This window comes from Lutra lutra, chromosome 13 (genome assembly GCF_902655055.1).
Source record: "Lutra lutra chromosome 13, mLutLut1.2, whole genome shotgun sequence".
Lineage (NCBI taxonomy): Eukaryota > Metazoa > Chordata > Mammalia > Carnivora > Mustelidae > Lutra > Lutra lutra.
The window spans coordinates 23,549,349-23,573,760 of record NC_062290.1 but is presented as its reverse complement, the minus strand read 5'-3'; positions in this window follow the sequence as shown (position 1 = coordinate 23,573,760).

Here is a 24,412-nt window from a genome sequence, read left to right as displayed (position 1 = left end):
GTATTGCTGCTAAGGGAAATAAAGTCAACACCTGGAAAGGCCATATTTGCATTCATGCAAGTTTTGTTTTTGCAGGTGAAAGAAGCATGTCGCTAGGTTCACAAGGCAGCTGGTAATATGGTTACAGAACAGCATTTCTCAAACTCTGGCTTATAGACCACATGCATCAGAATTACTTGGGTGCTTGTTTAAGAAGGAACCTCTTGGGTTCCTCTTCAAATGTACTGAGCCAGAAACTCCCAGGGGACCCAGGAATCTGCATTTTATGAGGCTTTCTAGGAGCTATTTGAGAACCACTGGGTGAGAACTTGAGGAGCAGCTGTTGGCAATGTCATTTCAGGAGCCACAAAAGTTTAAGAGTTCTCAGAGGGGGAAGGGTATACCGAGAGAGTGTGAGATCCAAAGTCACACTGAAGAGGAAGGCCAGAGGGCAGGCCTTTCGAGGTGGGAGGAAGCAGGACAGTGAAAGGAAGACAGGGAGAAGTGCTGTCACTTGACTCTGAGGACATAGATGAAACTATTTTGGTCAAGGGATGTCGACAGATAGAGATACATTTAGAACAAGGAGTGAGTGTGTGGTCATAAAATGTAGACCCTGAAAACGAGGACTGAAATAAGATGGCCGTATGAAGTGGCATCATCACAAGAGATGGCTTGTCAAGATAAGCAAAGTCTGTGCTTGTCAGAAAGCCCTTTTGAGTCTTATATGAGGGAGATGCCACTTTGGGCCAAGTAAGGTAGTTTGGGGTAGGCCAGGACCAGTGTTCCTACCCTTTCCCACGTTGGCCTTTCATTAACATTACTGTGGGGTAGAGATAAGGGAACTCTTTGTCCTCTGACACCTTGAACACTTTGGCAATGAATGATGAAATTATACTCAAAGACATGAGATATTTTCCACTCATTTGAATGGTGTTTATGTAAGCTAAAATATATCTCCCTCAAAGATATCTACATCCTAATTCCTAGATCCTGTGAATGTTAATGTTACCTTATATGACCAAAAAAAAGTCTTTGCAGATGTGATTCAGTTGAGGGATCTTGAGATGAGAGCATTCTATATTATCTAGGTGGGTCCTAACTGAAGCCCCACATGTCCATAAAAGAGAGAGGCCAAAGTGACCACACAGACACGAGCACATGCACGCGCGCGCGCGCACACACACACACACACACACACACACACACACACACAAACAGGAGGAGTTCGAGATTGAAATGGTGTGGCCCCAGCCAGAGGATATCAATAGTGCCCAGAACCTGCAAGAGGTGTGGGACAGATTCTCCCCTCTTAGGGCCTCTGGAGGGAGAAGAGTTCTGTGGACACCTTGATTTCAGAAAAGGACTTTGGACTTTGGCGTCCAGAACTGTCAGAAAATAAAGCATGTTGTTTTAAGCCACCAAATTTGTGGTAATTTGTTCCAGCAGCCGCAGGAAACTAGCACAGTGTCCCGTTTGGGAGAGGGGTAACGTGATGCGAAAAGAATTCTTTTTTATGTCCCAGGCCCACAGCTCAGCACCATCTTTATTTCTAGATGGATTAAAAGTAACATCCTTCACAAAGGCACTTTCAACCATTCCATCCCTCCTTGTCTTCTTGACAGTTTGGAAGGAATTAAAGCACTTTGCTTTTCCCACAGTGACTAATGGAGCTTGCTATGCTATTAGAGTGGTATTTTACTGTACTTTTTTTGGGTAAATTGTGGAACTCATTACTGTAATACTTGAACAAATTTAAACACCTAACTTACACTCCTTTTATTCCTTTCTCCCTGTGTGACTAACTGTAGATACTGCATAATGAAACCAAATAAACTCCGTGAAGTGTGTAATGCCTACTTAATTCTGTCCCTGTTCTCTAAATCAAGTACTTCTCTTTTCTTTCTGACTAGAGCCAGTCATTTAACTCATACAATAATACCCATTTGCCCACATTTAGTTACCTGGAGTTTGTACAGATGGAAGTCAAGTCTTGTTAGATTGTCAGGGCACTTAGTGATTAATGGAAACAACTTCTGTATTAGTGTAAAGATAAGAAGTAGAATTTATAATGCCCTTTGATTGCATTGATGGGTCCCTGCCTTCTTGGAGAGTTTACTCAGAGAAGGAAAACAAGGAAACACAAAAGTGATTATAGAGATATGTACATACCACATACACACACATACCACATATACACACACACCACATACACACACACACATAAGAGACTGTTTACAATTGACCATTCCATTTTTTTTCCCCATTATGTTGTCTGTGTGTGGTGAACTCATTGTCTTTTATAGTAAGGAGGATTTGGATTGAATGTCAACTTTAAAAGTGCAGGTTGGATTTTTAAAAATATCATTATCTTTCACTTTCTTTGACCTGTGTTTTTCTTTCCTTCATCTGAAACTTAAAGGAGAAAAAACAAGTAAAATAAAGCAGGACAATATTCAGTTATTTCATACTACATATTGTGCAGATCAAACTAACTGCTAGTTTTTAGAGATTAACAGCCCTGTTTTTTAAAAATCTAACCAGTGATCTTAATTAACTTGAGATTTTTTTAGCTTCTCTTTTGCCTTGATCCTTTCTTTTATGAAGCTATTTTGTGACATACCTGGCCTAACCCAAATTGGGCTGAAGTCTTGACTATATTTCATGCAAGCTTCTTCTTACAGGCTTACCCATTTGATTTTAATGGTTGGGAAGGCTGGAATTATGAGTTAGGAAGAAGAAGCCGACTGTCTGAGTATTCATGCATTCAGCCCTGAACCTTTTAAATGTACTCATCACTATTCAGGAAGCATAATTCATGTCTCCATCAAGAAAGCAATTGCGAGGATAAATTTTTCAAAACTGTGGGGGGAAAAAGAAACCTAAAATGAATATATGTCTCAGGACTCCATATGCTTAAATCACTAAGGCTCCATCTTTCTCTGATTACCTTTGTATCCCCAAAGCCAAACTAACTTCCCAAGTAGAAATGGTCTTTAAACTTTCTCAGACTGATTCAGATAGCTTTTTCTCTTTCTGAATCTCTTAAGTGGTTTCTACAGATTTGCCTCATAAACTTCTGACTTTTCTTCCCCTCTAGCTCCATTTTCAGTGGCATTGTGATTGGACCCATGTAGACTTCAGGTAGCTCTTTGATTGTGATTTCAGGCTCTCAAACTAGAAATGCTTCCTGGCTTGGTTCACTCTTTCGGCATAAACTATAGCACTAACAATGAATAAAGAAATAAGGACGCTGGTGCTCATTCTTCCTATTTTGAAGTTCAAACCAGGGAGCCAGGTAGGCAACCACTAATTATAATGAACCATAAATGAAAGACCACTTCCCCATGACCACCAGGAAGAATAATACAGGACCTAATAGAACATATTTTCAACCAATATGAAATGCAGAATTACTATGTGATTGGACTGTCTTACATGGAAAACACCACCAGCCTCTAATATTTGTGGGGCCTAGAACAAGAGAATCCCTTCCTTTCCCACTTTGGACTCCCTCCCACACCTTGAGAGGCCTTATGTAATGCTGATGGACACCCCAGCCTGCAATTGTCAAGTTCTTCTTACATCCTTCCACACAAGCAGCTGCTCTTTGGCCATTCTTCACACGGTCCAGGCCATCATCACAAGTAGACACACAGGAAAAATCCCTCAGAGGCCGCTTAGAGAAGTGAGGGTCTTACTGGCAGGGACATCTAGGTTCCTGGGTATGGACAGCATGGTTTAGAAGAGGGAAGGGGCACAGGCTCCATGTGGGCTATCTTTTGGGACCCACAAGCTATTTCCCATGTAGAATGTTAAAAGCCGAAAGAGTAGTGATTTGGGGTCTCTGACTACTCAGGGCTTAGAACTGGTTCCTGAGTTGCCTGGTGGTAGGGCTGGAAAGACAGTTTTTTTTTCCCCCTGGATCAAGTTAGAGATGTATTTGTTTCACAATTCATAACTCCTTTTAGTTCCTTCTTTTCTCTCTTTTCTCTTTCCCCTTCTTTCTTCCTGTCACTATTCTTCAATGCCCTTTATCCTTCTTCATTCTACAAATATTTAAGAGTATCTTGTTCTAGAATCCTGCAGTTGGATGAATACAGATGGTTTAATTGAGCACTTGTTCACTAATGTGCAACTCTAGAGGTTTTGTATTCAGTTAGCAGCCCAGGTGAACCACGGGACAGAAGGAAGTCAGCTGGTATAGTTTGGAGACATTTTTCCAATAGGCCCCATAAGACATTCCTTTTGGTCTTTAGTTTCCAAGTTGGGCGAACCCAGACTCTTGTATCTGCCATGTTGCCTTTTGCTATTAATAAGCTTCCTTTTTTTTTTTTTAATTTTTTAATTTTTTTTCAGCATAACAGTATTCATTATTTTTGCACCACACCCAGTGCTCCATGCAATCCGTGCCCTCTACAATACCCACCACCTGGTGCCCCCAACCTCCCACCCCCCACCCCTTCAAAATTCTCAGATCGTTTTTCAGAGTCCATAGTCTCTCATGGTTCACCTCCCCTTCCAATTTCCCTCAACTCCCTTCTCCTCTCCATCTCCCCTTGTCCTCCATGCTATTTGTTATGCTCCACAAATAAGTGAAACCATATGATAATTGACTCTCTCTGCTTGACTTATTTCACTCAGCATAATCTCTTCCAGTCCCGTCCATGTTGCTACAAAACTTGGGGATTCATCCTTTCTTTCTTTTTTTTTTTTTTTTTTTTTTACAGCGTTATAAACATATATTTTTATCCCCAGGGGTACAGGTCTGCGAATCGCCAGGTTTACACACTTCACAACACTCACCATAGCACATACCCTCCCCGATATCCATAACCCCACCCCCTCTCCCAACACCCTCCCCCCATCAACCCTCAGTTTGTTTTGTGAGATTAAGAGTCACTTATGGTTTGTCTCCCTCCCAATCCCATCTTGTTTCATTTACTCTTCTCCTACCCCCTCGACCCCCCATGTTGCATCTCCTCTCCCTCATATCAGGGAGATCATATGATAGTTGTCTTTCTCCGATTGACTTATTTCGCTAAGCATGATACCCTCTAGTTCCATCCACGTTGTCGCAAATGGCAAGATTTCATTTCTTTTGATGGCTGCATAGTATTCCATTATGTATATATACCACATCTTCTTTATCCATTCGTCTGTAGATGGACATCTAGGTTCTTTCCATAGTTTGGCTATTGTAGACATTGCTGCTATAAACATTCGGGTGCATGTGCCCCTTCGGATCACTATGTTTGTATCTTTAGGGTAAATACCCAGCAGTGCAATTGCAGGGTCATAGGGTAGTTCTATTTTCAACATTTTGAGGAACCTCCATGCTGTTTTCCAGAGTGGTTGCACCAGCTTGCATTCCCACCAACAGTGTAGGAGGGTTCCCCTTTCTCCGCATCCTCGCCAGCATCTGTCATTTCCTGACTTGTTAATTTTAGCCATTCTGACTGGTGTGAGGTGATATCTCATGGTGGTTTTGATTTGTATTTCCCTGATGCCGAGTGATATGGAGCACTTTTTCATGTGTCTGTTGGCCATCTGGATGTCTTCTTTGCAGAAATGTCTGTTCATGTCCTCTGCCCATTTCTTGATTGGATTATTTGTTCTTTGGGTGTTGAGTTTGCTAAGTTCTTTATAGATTTTGGACACTAGCCCTTTATCTGATATGTCATTTGCAAATATCTTCTCCCATTCTGTCAGTTGTCTTTTGGTTTTGTTCACTGTTTCCTTTGCTGTGCAAAAGCTTTTGATCTTGATAAAATCCCAAAAGTTCATTTTTGCCCTTGCTTCCCTTGCCTTTGGTGATGTTCCTAGGAAGATGTTGCTGCGGCTGAGGTCGAAGAGGTTGCTGCCTGTGTTCTCCTCGAGGATTTTGATGGATTCCTTTCTCACATTGAGATCCTTCATCCATTTTGAGTCTATTTTCGTGTGTGGTGTAAGGAAATGATCCAATTTCATTTTTCTGCATGTGGCTGTCCAATTTTCCCAACACCATTTATTGAAGAGGCTGTCTTTTTTCCATTGGACATTCTTTCCTGCTTTGTCGAAGATGAGTTGACCATAGAGTTGAGGGTCCATTTCTGGGCTCTCTATTCTGTTCCATTGATCTATGTGTCTGTTTTTGTGCCAGTACCATGCTGTCTTGATGATGACAGCTTTGTAATAGAGCTTGAAGTCCGGAATTGTGATGCCACCGACTTTGGCTTTCTTTTTCAATGTTGCTTTGGCTATTCGAGGTCTTTTCTGGTTCCATATAAATTTTAGGATTATTTGTTCCATTTCTTTGAAAAAAATGGATGGTACTTTGATAGGAATTGCATTAAATGTGTAGATTGCTTTAGGTAGCATAGACATTTTCACAATATTTATTCTTCCAATCCAGGAGCATGGAACATTTTTCCATTTCTTTGTGTCTTCCTCAATTTCTTTCATGAGTACTTTATAGTTTTCTGAGTATAGATTCTTAGTCTCTTTGGTTAAGTTTATTCCTAGGTATCTTATAGTTTTGGGTGCAATTGTAAATGGGATGGACTCCTTAATTTCTCTTTCTTCTGTCTTGTTGTTGGTGTAGAGAAATGCAACTGATTTCTGTGCATTGATTTTATATCCTGACACTTGACTGAATTCCTGTACAAGTTCTAGCAGTTTTGGAGTGGAGTCTTTTGGGTTTTCCACATAGAGTATCATATCATCTGCGAAGAGTGATAGTTTGACTTCTTCTTTGCCGATTTGGATGCCTTTAATTTCCTTTTGTTGTCTGATTGCTGAGGCTAGGACTTCTAGTACTATGTTGAATAGCAGTGGTGATAACGGACATCCCTGCCGTGTTCCTGACCTTAGCGGAAAAGCTTTCAGTTTTTCTCCATTGAGAATGATATTTGCGGTGGGTTTTTCATAGATGGCTTTGATAATATTGAGGTATGTGCCCTCTATCCCTACACTTTGAAGAGTTTTGATCAGGAAGGGATGCTGTACTTTGTCAAATGCTTTTTCAGCATCTATGGAGAGTATCATATGGTTCTTGTTCTTTCTTTTATTAATGTGTTGTATCACATTGATTGATTTGCGGATGTTGAACCAGCCTTGCAGCCCTGGAATAAATCCCAATTGGTCGTGGTGAATAATCCTTTTAACGTACTGTTGAATCCTATTGGCTAGTATTTTGGCGAGAATTTTTGCATCTGTGTTCATCAAGGATATTGGTCTGTAGTTCTCTTTTTTGTTGGGATCCTTGTCTGGTTTTGGGATCAAGGTGATGCTGGCCTCATAAAATGAGTTTGGAAGTTTTCCTTCTATTTCTATTTTTTGGAACAGTTTCAGGAGAATAGGAATTAGTTCTTCTTTAAATGTTTGGTAGAATTCCCCCGGGAAGCCGTCTGGCCCTGGGCTTTTGTTTGTTTGGAGATTTTTGATGACTGTTTCAATCTCCTTACTGGTTATGGGTCTGTTCAGGCTTTCCATTTCTTCCTGGTTCAGTTGTGGTAGTTTATATGTCTCTAGGAATGCATCCATTTCTTCCAGTTTGTCCAATTTGTTGGCGTAGAGTTGCTCATAGTATGTTCTTATAATTGTCTGTATTTCTTTGGTGTTCGTTGTGATCTCTCCTCTTTCATTCATGAGTTTATTTATTTGGGTCCTCTCTCTTTTCTTTTTGATAAGTCTGGCCAGGGGTTTATCAATCTTATTAATTCTTTCAAAGAACCAGCTCCTAATTTCTTTGGTTTGTTCTATTGTTTTTTTGGTTTCTATTTCATTGATTTCTGCTCTGATCTTTATGATTTCTCTTCTCCTGCTGGGTTTAGGGTTTCTTTCTTGTTCTTTCTCCAGCTCCTTTAGGTGTAGGGTTAGGTTGTGTACCTGAGACCTTTCTTGTTTCTTGAGAAAGGCTTGTACCGCTATATATTTTCCTCTCAGGACTGCCTTTGTTGTGTCCCACAGATTCTGAACTGTTGTGTTTTCATTATCATTTGTTTCCATAATTTTTTTCAATTCTTCTTTGATTTCCTGGTTGACCCATTCATTCTTTAGAAGGATGCTGTTTAGTCTCCATGGATTTGGGTTCTTTCCAAATTTCCTCTTGTTATTGAGTTCTAGCTTTAGAGCATTGTGGTCTGAAAATATGCAGGGAATGATCCCAATCTTTTGATACCGGTTGAGACTTGATTTAGGACCAAGAATGTGATCTATTCTGGAGAACGTTCCATGTGCACTAGAGAAGAATGTGTTATCTGTTGCTTTGGGATGAAATGTTCTGAATATATCTGTGATGTCCATCTGGTCCAGTGTGTCATTTAAGGCCTTGATTTCCTTGTTGATCTTTTGCTTGGATGATCTGTCCATTTCAGTGAGGGGAGTGTTAAAATCCCCTACTATGATTGTATTCTTGTCGATGTGTTTCTTTGATTTTGTTATTAATTGGTTTATATAGTTGGCTGCTCCCACGTTAGGGGCATAGATATTTAAAATTGTTAGATCTTCTTGTTGGACAGTTCCTTTGAGTATGATATAGTGTCCTTCCTCATCTCTTATTATAATCTTTGGCTTAAAATCTAATTGATCTGATATAAGGATTGCCACTCCTGCTTTCTTCTGATGTCCATTAGCATGGTAAATTCTTTTCCACCCCCTCACTTTCAACCTGGAGGTGTCTTCGGGTGTAAGATGAGTTTCTTGTAGGCAACATATAGATGGGTTTTGTTTTTTTATCCATTCTGATACCCTGTGTCTTTTGATTGGGGCATTTAGCCCATTAACATTCAGGGTAAGTATTGAGAGATATGAATTTAGTGCCATTGTATTGCCTGTAAGGTGACTGTTATTGTATATTGTCTCTGTTTCTTTCTGATCTACTACTTTGAGGGTCTCTCTTTGCTTAGAGGACCCCTTTCAATATTTCCTGTAGAGCTGGTTTGGTATTTGCAAATTCTTTCAGTTTTTGTTTGTCCTGGAAGCTTTTAATCTCTCCGTCTATTTTCAATGATAGCCTAGCTGGATATAGTATTCTTGGCTGCATGTTTTTCTCATTTAGTACTCTGAATATATCATGCCAGCTCTTTCTGGCCTGCCAGGTCTCTGTGGATAAGTCTGCTGCCAATCTAATATTTTTACCATTGTACGTTACAGACTTCTTTTCCCGGGCTGCTTTCAGGATCTTTTCTTTGTCACTAAGACTTGTCAATTTTACTATTAGGTGATGGGGTGTAGACCTATTCTTATTGATTTTGAGGGGGGTTCTCTGAACCTCCTGGATTTTGATGCTTGTTCCCTTTGCCATATTGGGGAAATTCTCTCCAATAATTCTCTCCAATATACCTTCTGCTCCCCTCTCTGTTTCCTCTTCTTCTGGAATCCCAATTATTCTAATGTTGTTTCGTCTTATGGTGTCACTTATCTCTCGAATTCTCCCCTCGTGGTCCAATAGCTGTTTGTCCCTCTTTTGCTCAGCTTCTTTATTCTCTGTCATTTGGTCTTCTATATCGCTAATTCTTTCTTCTGCCTCATTTATCCTAGCAGTGAGAGCCTCCATTTTTGATTGCACCTCATTAATAGCTTTTTTGATTTCAACTTGGTTAGATTTTAGTTCTTTTATTTCTCCAGAAAGGGCTTTTATATCTCCCGAGAGGGTTGCTTTAATATCTTCCATGCCTTTTTCAAGCCCGCCTAGAACCTTGAGAATCATCATTCTGAACTCTAGATCTGACATATTACCAATGTCTGTATTGATTAGGTCCCTAGCCTTTGGTATTGCCTCTTGTTCTTTTTTTTGTTGTGAATTTTTCCGCCTTGTCATTTTGTCCAGATAAGAGTTTATGAAGGAGCAAGTAAAATACTAAAAGGGTGGCAACAACCCCAGGAAAATATGCTTTAGCCAAATCAGAAGAGATCCTGAATTGTGAGGGGGGTGAAAGGGGATAAAAAGGGGTTCAGAAAGAAAGAAAAAAAAAAACTATTAAAAAAAAGAAAGCCGATAAAGAAAAAAATATAAAAAGAGGAAAAAATATATATATATTAGATAAACTATTTAAAAAACGTTAAAAAAAGAAAATGGTAAAAGTTAAAAAAAATTAGCAGAATAAGAGAAAAAGAAAAAAAAAATTGAAAAAGAAAAAAAAATTAAATTAACTGCAAGGCTAAAAAATCATGGGGAGAAAGCCATGAGTTCCGTGCTTTGCTTTCTTCTCCTCTGGAATTCCGCCATTCTCCTTGGTAGGTGAACTTGGTCCTGGCTGGGTTCCCGTAGATCTTCTGGGGGAGGGGCCCGTTGTAGTGATTCTCAAGCGTCTTTGCCCCAGGCGGAGTTGCACCGCCCTTACCCGGGGCCTCGCTGAGTCATCCGCTCGGGTTCGCTTTCGGGAGCTTTTGTTCCCTGAGCGCTTTCCGTAGAGTCCGGAGGACGGGAATAAAGATGGCGGCCTCCCTTTTTTTTTTTTTTTTTGTTCAGTCTCTAATGGCACAGAATCTGCCTGAGAACATGCACACACTGGGCCTATACATTTTTAAGAGTTAGAAGATCTAAAATGTGTGGTAGTAAAAATGTAAAGCCTTTTAGTTTATTGAGATGATAAAATTGATGGGGAGGAGGCAAAATCTCTGTACCACAAAATTATAAAAGATTTAATTTTTAAATATTCTCAGTATAGTATTAAAGGATGAGGCGGCATAAGGGCAGGACATGTTGGGAGAAGCAAAAAACAAAACAAAATAACAATCCACAGATATTACATATTTTGGCTTTTTTTCTCATTAGCCAAAGAAATATAATATAAAGAAACATTATAACTTTTAGACACTATGTTATTCAAACTCTATAGACCTATGCTATCTATCACAGTAGCCACTAACCACATGTAGCTATTGAGTCCTTAAAACGTAGCTAGTCTGAACTGAGATTTGCTCTAAAAATCAAACTGGATTTTGAAAATTTACTAAGAAAAAAAAAGTAAAATATCTCAATAAATTTTCTGTTGTAAAGTGAAATATTTTAGATGCATTGGGTTAAATAAAATGTGTTATTAATATCAGCTTCACTTGATTCCTTGGAGTTTTTAATTTGACTGCTAAAAAACTTTTATATATACTGGACATTTTCTTTCCATTGGACAGTGCTCATGGAGATGGCTCTGAAAGTTGAAAGTTGATGTCTGTCATATTCTATTAATAAAATTCATATATATTATACATTATATATATATGTAACTGGAAAATTATTGAGAGTTTGGGTGGGTGTTTTGCACCTTTGCTTCAGAATTTGCTGAGTCTCTGGGAGCGATGACTGAATGATGCTTTGGCCTGTCCCATCCCTCATCTTTGTGTGGGTGGCTCCCTCCTGTCATTTTCTCCATTCCAAGGTTGTTCCTTCATGGAACCTGAATACACCAGCTAAAGCAACCTCAGGGCTGCTTTTACCCCATTCCCCATTCATTCTTCCACAATTTTACTTTCTTTGTACTATACCACTATCAGTAATTATCTTGCTTGCTTTCTAATTTATTTTCTCTCTCTCCTACTGGGATGTAAGCTGCATAAGGACAGTGAGAGTGACAGTATCTAAATTGATTATCACTATATCTGATAAGGAGTTAATATCCAAAATAGCTAAGAAGCTCATTCGACTCTACAACAAAAAACCAAATAACCCAATTTAAAAAGGTGCAGAGGACCTAATAGATCATTTTTCCAAAGAAGGCATATAAATGGCCAACAGAAATATGAAAAGGTCATTAGGGAACATCACTAATCATTAGGGAAATGCAAATCAAAGCCATAGTGAGATAGCAGCTCACACCTGCCTGATAGAAGGAAAACTCAAGAAATAATAAGTGCTTGCAAAGATGTGGCCAAAGGTAAATCTTGTACACTCTTCGTGGGGATATAAATTGGTACAGCCACTATACAAAACAGTGTGGAGTTTCCTCAAAAGCTTAAAAATAGAAAAACCATGTGATGTAGTAATCCTACTTCTGGGTATATAGTCAAAGAAAATGAAATCATTATCTCAAAAAATTATCTGCACTACCATGTTCACTGCAGCTTTACTCATAGTAATAGCCAAGGTATGGAAACAACCTAAGTATCCATTGATAGATGGATGGACAAAGAAAATGTGGTACACACACACACACACACACACACACACACAGGGATATTATTCAGTCTTTAAAAAGAAGTAAGTTCTGCTGATTGCAACAACATGGATGAACCTCAAGGACATGACACTAAGTAGAATAAGCCAGGCACAGAATGACAGATACTCTGTGGTATGACTTGTATGTGGAGTCTAAAAAAGTTCACTCCCAGAAACAAAGTAGAATGATGTTTGCCAGAGGCTGAGGGGTGAGAGAAATGGGGAGATGTTCATCAAAGGGTACAAACTTTCACTTATGGGATAAATGATTTCTGGGGAATCTAGGGCACAGCATGATGAGTATAGTTAATAATGCTGTATTGTATACTTGAAATTTGCTAAGAGAATAGATCTTAGTTGTTCTTACCATACACACACAAAGGTAACTATGCGAGGTGTTAGATATGTTAATTGGCTTGATTGTGGTAATCATTTTACATTATATATATAATTATATATATATACATATATACATAAAATTATATTGTTGTCCACCTTACATATGTGACAAACAATTACTGTTTGTCAATTTCATCTTAAAGCTGGGAAAAATTTTGAGATGCAGGAAATGCTCATAATGTAATGCTTAAAGAGAAAAGAAATGATACATACTGTATATAATATAATCCAGATTTTGCAGAAAGTCTATCTAAAAGCTTAGAACAAAATACTAGAAATATACATAAACCTATTAATAAAAGTTGTTATTCTGTGTTAAATAGTAAATAATTTGATTATCACTACATCCTCAGTGCCTCCTTGGCAGTGACCATGGATACACAGCAGGTAGTAAAGTTACTCCACAAATGCCTGCCAGGTGATTTTCTAAATACTAGTACATTAGACTATAGCTAGATACACTGAGGTAACCAAACCCATAGATACATTAAAATTTATAATGTTTTACTTAACTGTTTATAAGATTTGCATATTTAAGAATGGGGCTGATACTATGTTTACTAATATATATTATATATATATATATTTTTAATTTTTTTGAATTTAATTTTTTCAGTGTTCCAAACTTCATTGTTTATGCACCACACCCAGTGCTCCATGCAATATGTGCCCTCCATAATACCCACGACCAGGCTCACCCAACCCCTCAACACCCTCCCCTCCAAAGCCCTCAGTTTGTTTCTCAGAGTCCACAGTCTCTTGTGGTTTATCTCTCTCTCCCTCACTTCTCCTCTCCTTCTCCCAATGTCCTCCGTGTTATTCCTTATGCTCCACAAGTAAGTGAAACCATATGATAATTGACTCTGCTTAACTTATTTCACTCAGCATAATCTCTCCCAGTCCTGTCCATGTTGATACAAAAGTTGGGTATTCATCCTTTCTTATGGAGGCATAATACTCCATTGTATATATGGACCATATCTTCTTTATCCATTCATCTGTTGAAGGGCATCTTAGTTCTTTCCACAGTTTGGTGACTGTGGCCATTGCTGCTGTGAACATTGGGGTACAGATAGCCCTTCATTTCACTACAACTGTATCTTTGGAGTAAATACCCAGTAGTGCAATTGCAGGGTCATAGGGTAGCTCTGTTTTTAATTTGCTAAGGAATCTCCACACTGTTTTCCAAAGTGGCTAATATATTTAATAATAGATTCAAGTTCTAGGGCTATCTTGGGTCCATCTATGGCTTTGAGCAGACCAGTAAAAATTTGGGATTTAGTTTCATCTCTAAAATGAGGAATTTGAAATAGATGACTGTTCAATAGTCTTCAGGTCTGAAATTCCACGAAGGGTTGGGTTTCATTTGAGTTATTAATTGCCTGAGTCTTTGTCATCCCTTGTTCTATGAGAGGACAGAGCCCTGAGCATAAGTATATAAGTAGGGGAAGGGCTTTGGGCTCACTAGTTAATCGCTGATGAAGGACGGCCACATTGGGGGTTGTGGAGGGCATGGAGAGAAAGAGTTTGATGCTTAAGAGGCTGTCAGAGGAGGCTTCTAAAGAGAAGCTCTGCAATCTTCCAATTTATGTCTATGAAGTAACTATGTGTGTATGTGCATGGGGGCTTTTTTCCTCTTCTATTATATTGTGGCATTTTCCCCTTTACATATAGAGGGGGAATAGGATAAATTAGGCATTATCCTTTGCTTTGGACAGTGAACTAAACTAATCATGGGAGGAAATGCATAAAAGACATTTAGAAAGAGAAAAATAGAAAAGAGCTTCAAGGGATAAAGTGACAGGTCCTTGAGACTCACCAAGAAGTGCTGTTCAGCCTCAGAGAGGAGGGCATTGCTGCAAAGGGTGCATCTAAGTGTCTTTTGAGAAGGGCAGTTTCTCTCCAAATGTGTGGAGATAAATTTCTCTGTAACCCTGAACTTTCGGCACCAGGTGTCCTTCTCAGTATTTCAATTTACTTTTATAGACACTTCTTGATGAAGACCTATTCTCTTTTCTTTGTTGTTTATAATGGGTCGTTCAAATATCCGAGTGCACAGTGACCAGGCATCCGAATGAGCAGTACTCTGAGGAATTCGTAAACAAATTGCAGATAGACTACGTGTGCCATTTTAGAACAGGGGTCTCCTGGACGAAGGGGCGATGGGCTGGAGTAGGGGGAGCTGCTTCTTTTTGGTGATGCGACATAGTGGGGCCACTGGGTGGGTGAGAGTCTAGCAGGTTAGTGAAGGAAGAGATAAAACTTTTCAAGACTTTCATTTATCTTGTTTCTCGGTGTTGGAGTTCTTGAAGAGTTCAGGTATAATCACAGCCTTCTGTTGCAACAGGAAGCACCATCTGCTGAAGCATTCTGTAAGCAATATAACATCTCTCCAGAGATAGTTTAGCATTCAATTCACAAAGAAGGATGGCAGGGACTTGTAAACAAAAGGAAACAACCGAAGCAGTGAAGAATGGGCCGTGCTCTAAACATTCAATATGTTTCTTTATAGCTGAGAAACCCTGTAATGCTACAAAACCCTCAGAATTCTCGGATGTATTAATCGTTTTGTTTTGTGGGTGTGTGTTTAAACTTAAGTCTTTGAAACTGCTTCTTCTAACAGATGACTCCTGATTTTTGTTTTAGCTATGGTTTTTGTTTTCTTTCATGATTTGCCATTTTTCAGGGGTCAGGTGGGTCATGAGCAGTTATTGGTGGAAAACTTAAAAATAGAGTAATGAAAACATTTTACAAATGCTGTACTTTGTGTATACCTATGTGCCTGGGGTAGCAGTCCAGCAAAGGCTGGCGGGGGGGGGGGGGGGTTCAGCTCTGTCTTATGAATGGAGTCTCAACTGTAGAACTTTCCCTTAAGCTTTGATATTTTGTCGTAGGAGAAATAACAGTCCCCAAATTTCAGTAGATACCAAATTAGTTGAAAACACTTCACTCTACCCTAAAGGGGAGTCCTTTAGAAACTGATTCACATCATCAAAAGATCAAATGTGTATGAAAAGTGGTCTCAGTTTTTCTGTAGTCCAATTTGTCTCTGATGAAAAGACTAGTTGGGGTGGGGGGAGGAATTGGTAATAGAAAGCAAGTGAACCTTTTGGTTTAATTCAATTCTTGAAGCGGAGTAGGAGCTCAAAAATTATGTGTACATGAATGAATGATTTGGGGGGCAAATTAGTATTGATAAAGCCCTTCAATGTCCAGCTTCTCTCATTAGATACACAGACCAGGGAGATTTTTGATCTTTAGTTGCATATTTTCCAAAATAGTCAGTATCTTATTTTATGGTTTATATGGCATAGAAAAATTTGCAGAAACACTGACCATGATTTAAAATCTTAAACTCAGAACATGGACTGTAAAAATCATGAATTGCAAAATTATAGGGAAAAAAAACCTTAATGTCTCTCCCCTCCAAAAACAAAAGTATAATTCTTATTGCTGTATCGTTAAATAAATTAATGATACTCTGTGTGTGCATGTGCATGCAGGCACTACACCTCAATAATTGTTTTATCTGATGGTCTTTATTACCTTGTAGAAATTATATTGTCATAATTAAAACAAGTTTCATTATTTTCCACTTTTACTCCTATATAATAGATCACGACCATTTTTGCAGTGGGCCATTAGGCAATGCAGATTGTTTTCTTCTAGATTTGTCAGTTTACTGCTTTTAAAAGAATTAATCATCGATCCTATAGCTACCCTTGTAACTCTGCTGGTTTCCACCTGGAAGGAACACTTGACTTTTTGGAATGACAGAATGTCTGGGGAGGACCACAGACAACAGCCCCCTCCTGATCTAGGTGAGGGAGCTACAATATTGTCATAGAGTCCATGGAGTTTTTTTGGCTAGTTTGGTTGGCTAGCAGAGCATTTTAAACCGTTTCGAGTCCTTTTGACAACCTCGTGAAATAAGTACCTTGTGAAGTAAGTACCACCTCAGGCCTGGTTCTAAAACGCTTACTTAGCAACTTCGCTTTCCGTCCTGCTTGGGATCTGCATTTGTGGCTTCTCTGACCTCTCTAGGTGTAGGATTTTAAAACTTCTTGTCTCTATGCAGACATATTTGCCATTTATTGTAGAGCAGAACAGGCTTTAGGCATTCCTTGGTTCTTCATAATGACTATATGTATACACACACACCCAGAAACATATATGCATTACCCAATGATGTGAACAGATAACTTTATTGACATATAGCATACGGGTTCTTCACAGCAGCCACTGATCTTCATTACAAATCCAGTTCCAGGGGCACCTGGGTGGTTCAGTTGGTTAAGCATCTGCTTAACCGGGGTCCTGGGATCAAGCCCTGCATCAGGTTCTCCGCTCAGCGGGGAGTCTGCTTCTCCTTCTCCTTCTGTTGCTCTCTCGCTCTCTGTGAAATAAATGAATAAAATCTAAAGAAAAGAAAAAAAATCAAGTTCCTATTTTTAGAAGTTTTAAAATAGCATGTATAACTATTATAATCACTTGTATAATGATGAGAGAAAAGTCTCCAGAGCAGCATTCACTCATTTATTCAACATCTTTTGTATTCTTGTTGAACATCTATTATGTATTAGGTGTAGAGTTCTGACACTGTAAGGACCCTATAGGAGATCATCGATTTGGTATCAAATTTTATAGTTTCTGTTGACTGTGGTAATGGGTGATAACAATGACACAGTGCGCCAAAGAATAATTTTTCATTTTGCCCATAATGGGCCAGCTTTTATTCCTCAATTCTCTTATCTAATGTCATTTCCTGGAAGATGGTCTTTAAGTTAGTTAGCTCCTACGGACACAGCGTAATATGTGTTCCTAAGACTAGTTGCCTGATTTATCATCTCTGAGACCTCGATCTCTCTGAGTCCTTTATATTTGCTGTGGTGTTCCTGGCCATGAGTAGGGCTCTGTGTGGGAATGGAAGGGCCCCTTGGTATTTCCTTGTGTAGGGGAGTCATTTCCGGCCTATAGCGTGACTTGCAGCAGGAAGCCCGATGGGTGGTGCTCTGTCACTTTCTTCGGAAGGCTACTGAATGTCGTCCCTCCCTCCCATCCAAATGCACTACTGGTGTGGTAGGATAACGGTCCCCCCGCCCCAATGTCTATGTCCTAATCCCCAAAACCTGTGAATATGTCAGCCTGTAGTTTGCCCCAGCTCTGAGCCCTTCTCACCTGTGATTAGGAAATGCGAAGAGCAGTGTCGTAAATTCCACTGATGCTGAGCCAGCAAAGATCACAGACACTCAGATGCATTTGTGAGCTAAGCAGATACATAACCTTCAAACCTGAGTCTGCCTATCCATATTTTCTACACTCCAAATTTCTGACAGATACTTTTCCTGTTATGTGAATTTATGAGACTGGCCTCAGCTCCAGGCCTTCTGAGTGCCTCTGTCCATTGTCCCTCCCTATTTTACCATGGCTGCTAGAGCCTTCCAGGAACAGGAGCCTGTGGTGGGAAGTGTCTTAGGTTCTGCTCCCCTAACTGAGCAGATAACCTCAGCTTTGGGCTTTAGCATTCTTTCACATTAGTGCTTCCATCATTAAAGGCAGTTACAGTTTTCTTGGGGTCTTCTCTAGCCTTTTAATTTATAAGGGTTCCCAAAGAGGGGCATGAGGATATCTATTTCATGGTTAATGATTTCTTATTGCTTGTTGAAGAGTTTGAGGGCCCTGAAATGAAAGTGCTATCAGGGGCCACTCTCCTCTCTTCATCCTTCTGCGCATCTCATGTTACTCCTTTTTGAAATGCAAGCAGAAAAGCTCCTAGGTGTGTAACAAGGCAGAATTAGTGATTCTACTTAGTGGAGTTAGGCTGCACAGAAATGTCTACTAGAATTTTTATGACAGAATTCCAAACTCCATTAGATTGTCTGAACCCCTTTATACGTGCCCTAATCCTTGAAAACACTATTAGTTGTGTTTCCAAATCCTGTGACTTCCTCTTGCAATGTTATTGAATTTGGGGACATTCAAATACAAAGAAGTTAAGTGAATTTCCCATATAACCTAAATGGTTAGTGATCCAATTTCCTATCGCAGAGGTACTGGCATTTGAGCATAGGTCTTTCGACAAGAGTTGTTGGTGGATTTGGTGAGAGAATTTTCCATGGCGGTCAGTAAAATCCATGAAAAGATTTAGAAGCAACATTAGATTTAGAAAGCAACATAATTTGGAGAATTGTGCATTAAACAATTGCCTTAGAAAGGTCTCCAAAAGGAATAAATGAAACAAGATGGGATTGGGAGTGAGGGAGATAAACCATAAAACACTCTCAATCTCACAAAACAAACTGAGGATTGCCAGAGGGTAAGGAGGTAGGGAGAAGGTGGTTGGGTTAGGGACATTGGGGAAGGTATGTGCTGTGGTGAGTGCTGTGAAGTGTGTAAAACCTGGCGATTCACAGACCTATACCCCTGGGGCTAATAATACATTACATGTTAATAAAAAAATAAAATTATTTTAAAAAAAGATCTCCAAGTTCTTATTAGAAATAAACTATCCACAGAAATCCAGAAAACTGCCAAACAGATTTACTTTCTGAAATCAGGAGCAATTTTTTAATTAAAATAAAAAGCCATAGGCCAGGCATTGTAATGCCCTATGAGGTTGGTATACTGTTGTTGTTGAAAACCAACCTCCATGCTTCAGACCCAAAATGTACCTTGAAGACAGAGTTTGGGATAAAGAAGAACAAGAGCTTTATTGCTTTGCTCATCAAAGGAGGCTGCAGCAGGCTATAGCCTTCAAAATCTGCAACCCTGTCCAGAGGAAAGGGCTGAGGGTGCGGGGGTGGGAGCGGCGTGATGTGGGCATATTATAAGGAAATACAGGATCTACCCAGTTTTGATGGAATCGTACATGTGCTACCAGCCTCCTTTGTCATGTCTTTAGGGTGGTGCTGGGTTCCTGAAGCAAAAGGCTCTGAAGGGATGATGGGTTTACAGAAGAGAGGAGAAAGGTTATTTTCAAATGGAATTTCACTGAAGCATTAGTGCAGCCATTTTGATTTTTGTTCAACTTTATGCTTTTAAGTGGTTTCATTATTATTCCCATTTTGTACATGAGGGAATTGAAGGCATGGAGAGGTTACATACATTTTCCCAGGGGTCATAGAGCTTGTGGCAGAGTTAGGACTTGAACCCTGGCAGTCTGGCTCCAAGGAGCATATTAAGACTACATTATGCTGCTTCTTAAAAACAGATACAAGCAGAGAGCAAGTCCAGCAGATTTGGCCATTATTGGGAGTTGACTGCCAAGGTCGTGGTGATGGTGGAGGTGTATGAAGGGGAGAGAATTTAAGATGATCGATTGAAGATTTCTTACGAAGAGCTACCTCTGCTTTACCATTCTATCACCTTATCATTCGGAGTACTTGAAACTTTCTTTAGTGTAATTCTCTTCCATGGCAAAGTTTTTGTTGTCCACCTCCAACACTGAACTGCCCCAAGAATCTTAGTGGATGATGTCAAGTCACAACATGCCGCAGAGATTCATCACAACCTAAAAGAGGTAGCTGTTCAGTGACAGTGTGCAGGTGATGGAAAATTCAGCAAAGCTTGACCTGGTATCCTACACAGTTCAACAAACAAAAGCTCTTCCAGGCTTTCTTTGAGGTTAGATAGATAGATAAAATGAAATTTAAAAATCTGGTTGCTCTTCCTTATGTGCTGTAAAATTCAGAAAAGACCTAAGAACAACCTCTTACTCCTCAAATTGCTCAGTTTTACCCTCTTACTGGAGGAAGGAGAGTTGTGTAGGATCCATTTTCAAAGGCTAGCATGTACCTTGTGGGCCTAACAATTGTTGAACACCAGGAAGCAACAGCCAAAATAACACCTTTTACTTGTGTACTGTGTTGCAGTATGTGTATAAGCCCCTCTTCCACATGGAATTTCATGTTCACCTAGGCCAGTGCTAGGGTATCAGAAATATTTTCACCTGGTCTATGAACAACTGAGGGTTAATGAGGTTTAGAGAATGATTGACAGTTAGTCACACTCAGTACGTCTGATTCTTGAACCCAGGTCTGCTTATGATAAGCCCAGGACTCTTCGTACTGCAAAGTTGCTACCCTGATTCTTCCCTTTCCATTCCCAGGGAAAAGTGGCCTGTATCTCCAGCTCTCTGCAGGTACAGGAAGTCAATGTGTTGTGCCTTTATCTTCCCTCTGTGGTCCTATCCTACACTCAGCACACCATCTAAGAGATTGCAAAGTTTTGGTGGTCCCCGTGCCCAAAGAATCATGTTCAAGTTTCCTTTTGCAGGAGGTGACTCATTCAAGATTTGGTCCCTATATGAAAACTGTACAGATCTCAAAAGTTGCACACCATGCATTTTGACCTCTGTCTACTGTTCTTCTTGTTGAGGGGACAAGGGTGGATTTCCAGAGACCATAATCACAAATTCTTTGTGGCATTTGAGGTTTGACCACATCAATCTTATTTAACTGATAGACACTTATATTCTTGTGTTGCAACTTGTATCTTGCCTGTGCTAGATGCAGGGGATAAAATCATAATAAAGACAGTTCTTGTTTTCAAGTAGCTCATAATCTAAAGTGGGAGTATTATAGTCCTACTCACAAAGAATTATTACCAAAATTATAACCAAGAAGGTTAAACTCTTGTCTAAATTTCTTATCGGGATGATTAGGCTTTGCTGGGTATTTTCTGTTTGCCTCTCTAGATCCATCGTCCATCCTTGTTTCCCCTGTTCTGTGTCCTTGGGGCTGACGTTTGCTGACTGGATCAGTGGGCTCCCTTGCTTTCTGGCTTCTGGTTGGGTTTGCCTTTTGGTAGGGAGAGAGAAAGCTATTTGTTCATTTTGCATTCCTCTTTGGTGGACTGTATTCCTTTTGGTTGCTATTGACCGTATCCTTCTACCTAAGACCATAGCTCAATCTGGGCAACATAGTCCTTTGGCTATAGCTGCCACTTTTCCTTTAGATCTCTGAGCCCCTTGGTCCCCAGTCTCCTCCAGGGTGGTAAGAACTCCCTGCTGTTGCTAGTCATAGAGTACTTAACTCTCTGTGAATTTCCCTTAATCCTGCCCACACCCCATAAATACACCACCATTAAGCTTTCTCCGATTACCTTTGAATTTGCCATCTGGCTCTTAACCCCAAGTCATTCAAGTCTCTCCATTATCGGGCTCTAAACTCTCAATCCAGCCACATCTGTCAGCGTGTCTCATTCACAATCTATCCTGGCTCCTCGAAGGACTTCACAATGGAGTCATATTCTGGAAGGGCCCTCTTACCAATAAATGTTACCCTGTTCATGAAGACTCACTGTCCCATTCCACTGTCAAAATAAACGATGAATTTTGGAACACTGAAAATAAATAAAATAAAATGGAAAAAGAAAATTAGACCCACCTTCCCTTCTGCTCCTGATACCAAATCAAATGCTGAAGTTTGCTTATTGCATTCAACCTTCTCTCCATTTGTTGGCGTGCTTGTCCTCCTTATCAGGCAGCATGCTCCCTGAGGTCAGGGCCTCCATCTTTCTCACATCTGGAAGTCAGCCCACAATGAGCAGTGACTGTGCCTTCAGTTGCTAAGCAGTGACCTCGCAGGATGAATATGCAATCATTGCTGCTTAATAATATAATCTGAGAACAAGTTAGACTCTCTGCTTTTGTTTTTCTCACTCACTCCTTGGCTATAGATGGAAGACTGGAAGAAGGGATTTGAAATGAATCAATTGGGTTTATCATGAACAGTTTTGACCAAAGCACATATGGAGGGGAAAGGATGAAACTTTTCAAGGATGACCATGGCTTGGGACTCTGTATAGAAGATGAAGGGTTCTTTCTTCTGCTGACCTTGATTTTCAAGCCCTAACTCTTTTGTGTGAACTCTGTAATATTTGCATTTTGAAGGGAAATTTGGCTTAGCTGCAATTGGTGGAAATGAAGAGCAAAAAGGAACTCTGGTTTGAGAGGACTTCTTTTACTAGGCACTACCCAGTTTTCAGAGAAGACCTCTAGTATGTAAGACACAAGGGTTATGGGGTGTAGAATAGGTCCAAGGGGCCACAACTTGGTACTTGGGTCAGAGTGTTATTTTCTTTTTCATTTCTCTTGCTTGGTTAGTCTGTGGTCCTTCTCAGTAAGATAGGTGTCCTATTTTGTCCTAAAGTCAAATTTTTAGTAGTCAGATCTGTTCTTTCTTTTCAGCTCAATGCTTTGCATGAAGATTAACATTTAACTGTTTTATTGCCAGCACAGATTTCCCAACATGTGGGATAGAGAGCAGCTGTTTGCCCCTAGAGCCCATGGACATGAAGGCTCTATCTACTATTGGCTTTCTTTATTACTTGATCAGCACTGTCACTAATGCAAATCTATTCCCCCACATGAGGAGCAACATTAATTTTATGTTGTTTACGTACTCTTGCCATAAGGTTAAGCAATTCCTACTATTAAGCTTGATGAAATTGCATTACCTTAATGAAATGCACTTTACTGATAAAGAAGAATGTCACTTTCACAAGTGGAAGCACTGTTAGCAAATTTTTACGAGAGAATTCCCAAAATCATATCTTAATTGCTTGGACAGCTGTGTAGTTTACATAACGAGCAAACAATGCCAAGGTTTTTTATTTCCTTTGTCAGCTGTACTGGATGTTAGTATGCATGGTGGACCTTTTTTGGGCCTTTTATTACTTGATTGCAAATCATTCTTCATTGTTGCCCAAATTTATGGAAGGACATTGCTCCCTGAGGTGCCATTTCCTTTCAGGTCTGTAACTGAACATGACTGATGGCGCCAGAGTAACAGTTGCTTATTACTGCGTTCACTGAGCTGTGATTGCTCCAATACTTTATGTTGGCAGATGTGTTTCCCTAGGAACAGCATCTCTGAGACAGAGGTCATTGATCAAACCCCCTCTGGCTGTTCCATTATGTGCAAATTATTGCTAAAAGCAGAGAGGTTGTGAGGGAGGCGGTGTGTACTCATTGCAGATATAAGGGAGGGAAGTCCAAAAAAGAAAAAGATAGAAAGATAGAAAGAAAGGGAGGGAGGGAGGAGGGGAGGAAGGGAGGGAGAAAGACAAGTGTAATGAAGCAAAAAAGAATTCCACCTAAACTAGAACAATGTTTTTATAATGTGAATTAATAAGGAAAAGGAGGAAATTAAGTGACTTTGAGAGACCATACAATGGGAAAGGAGTCAGATTTTATCATTCTGAGGTAACCTCTGAATCTTGGGCTTGCTGACAGCATCCTTGGCCTCTGTCCATGCCTAGAAGAGGGCATGTTTGTGGGCTGTACCCAGAGCACTGTTGTCCTAGTAGGGTAAGGACCAAGGCAGTTAAGTGGCCAAGGCACAGCACTCTCTTCCGTCCAGTTCTGGACCAAATATTTAGGAAATGCTGGAGACATACGGGGATCTGGTCCCTCAGCCTCTCTGGGCTGGGATGGAAGCAATAATGGATTGACTGATAAATAGGAAGCACTTAAATCTAGACTGTCCTTTGCTCAGGCTTGACAGAATGACACTTTCTTAACTGCAGCAGTGGCTCTTCTCAGCAGATTTCCATTCCAGGAAAGACAGATTGTCATCCGCCATCCATATCTGTCCTTTGCTCGCTTCAGTTAGACTATGGAATGGCTCAGGTAGAGCATGTGGCCTACACAATTCAGCAAAACTCCGGTGTGTCCTCCTACCCATACAGCACTACCCCATTTCTCACACCGACTGGTCTTTAGTGTTGGCAAGACTCACTTTCTTATCATTGCAGTTCAGTTCTCCTTATTTATAAAATCTTTCCTCATATTGAATCAGATTTTCCCAGGGTCTAAGTCACTCCCCTGATACACATTAGAGGCTTATGGAACACTGTATGCTAATTCATGGAACATTGATGTAGTCTTTAGGGTAC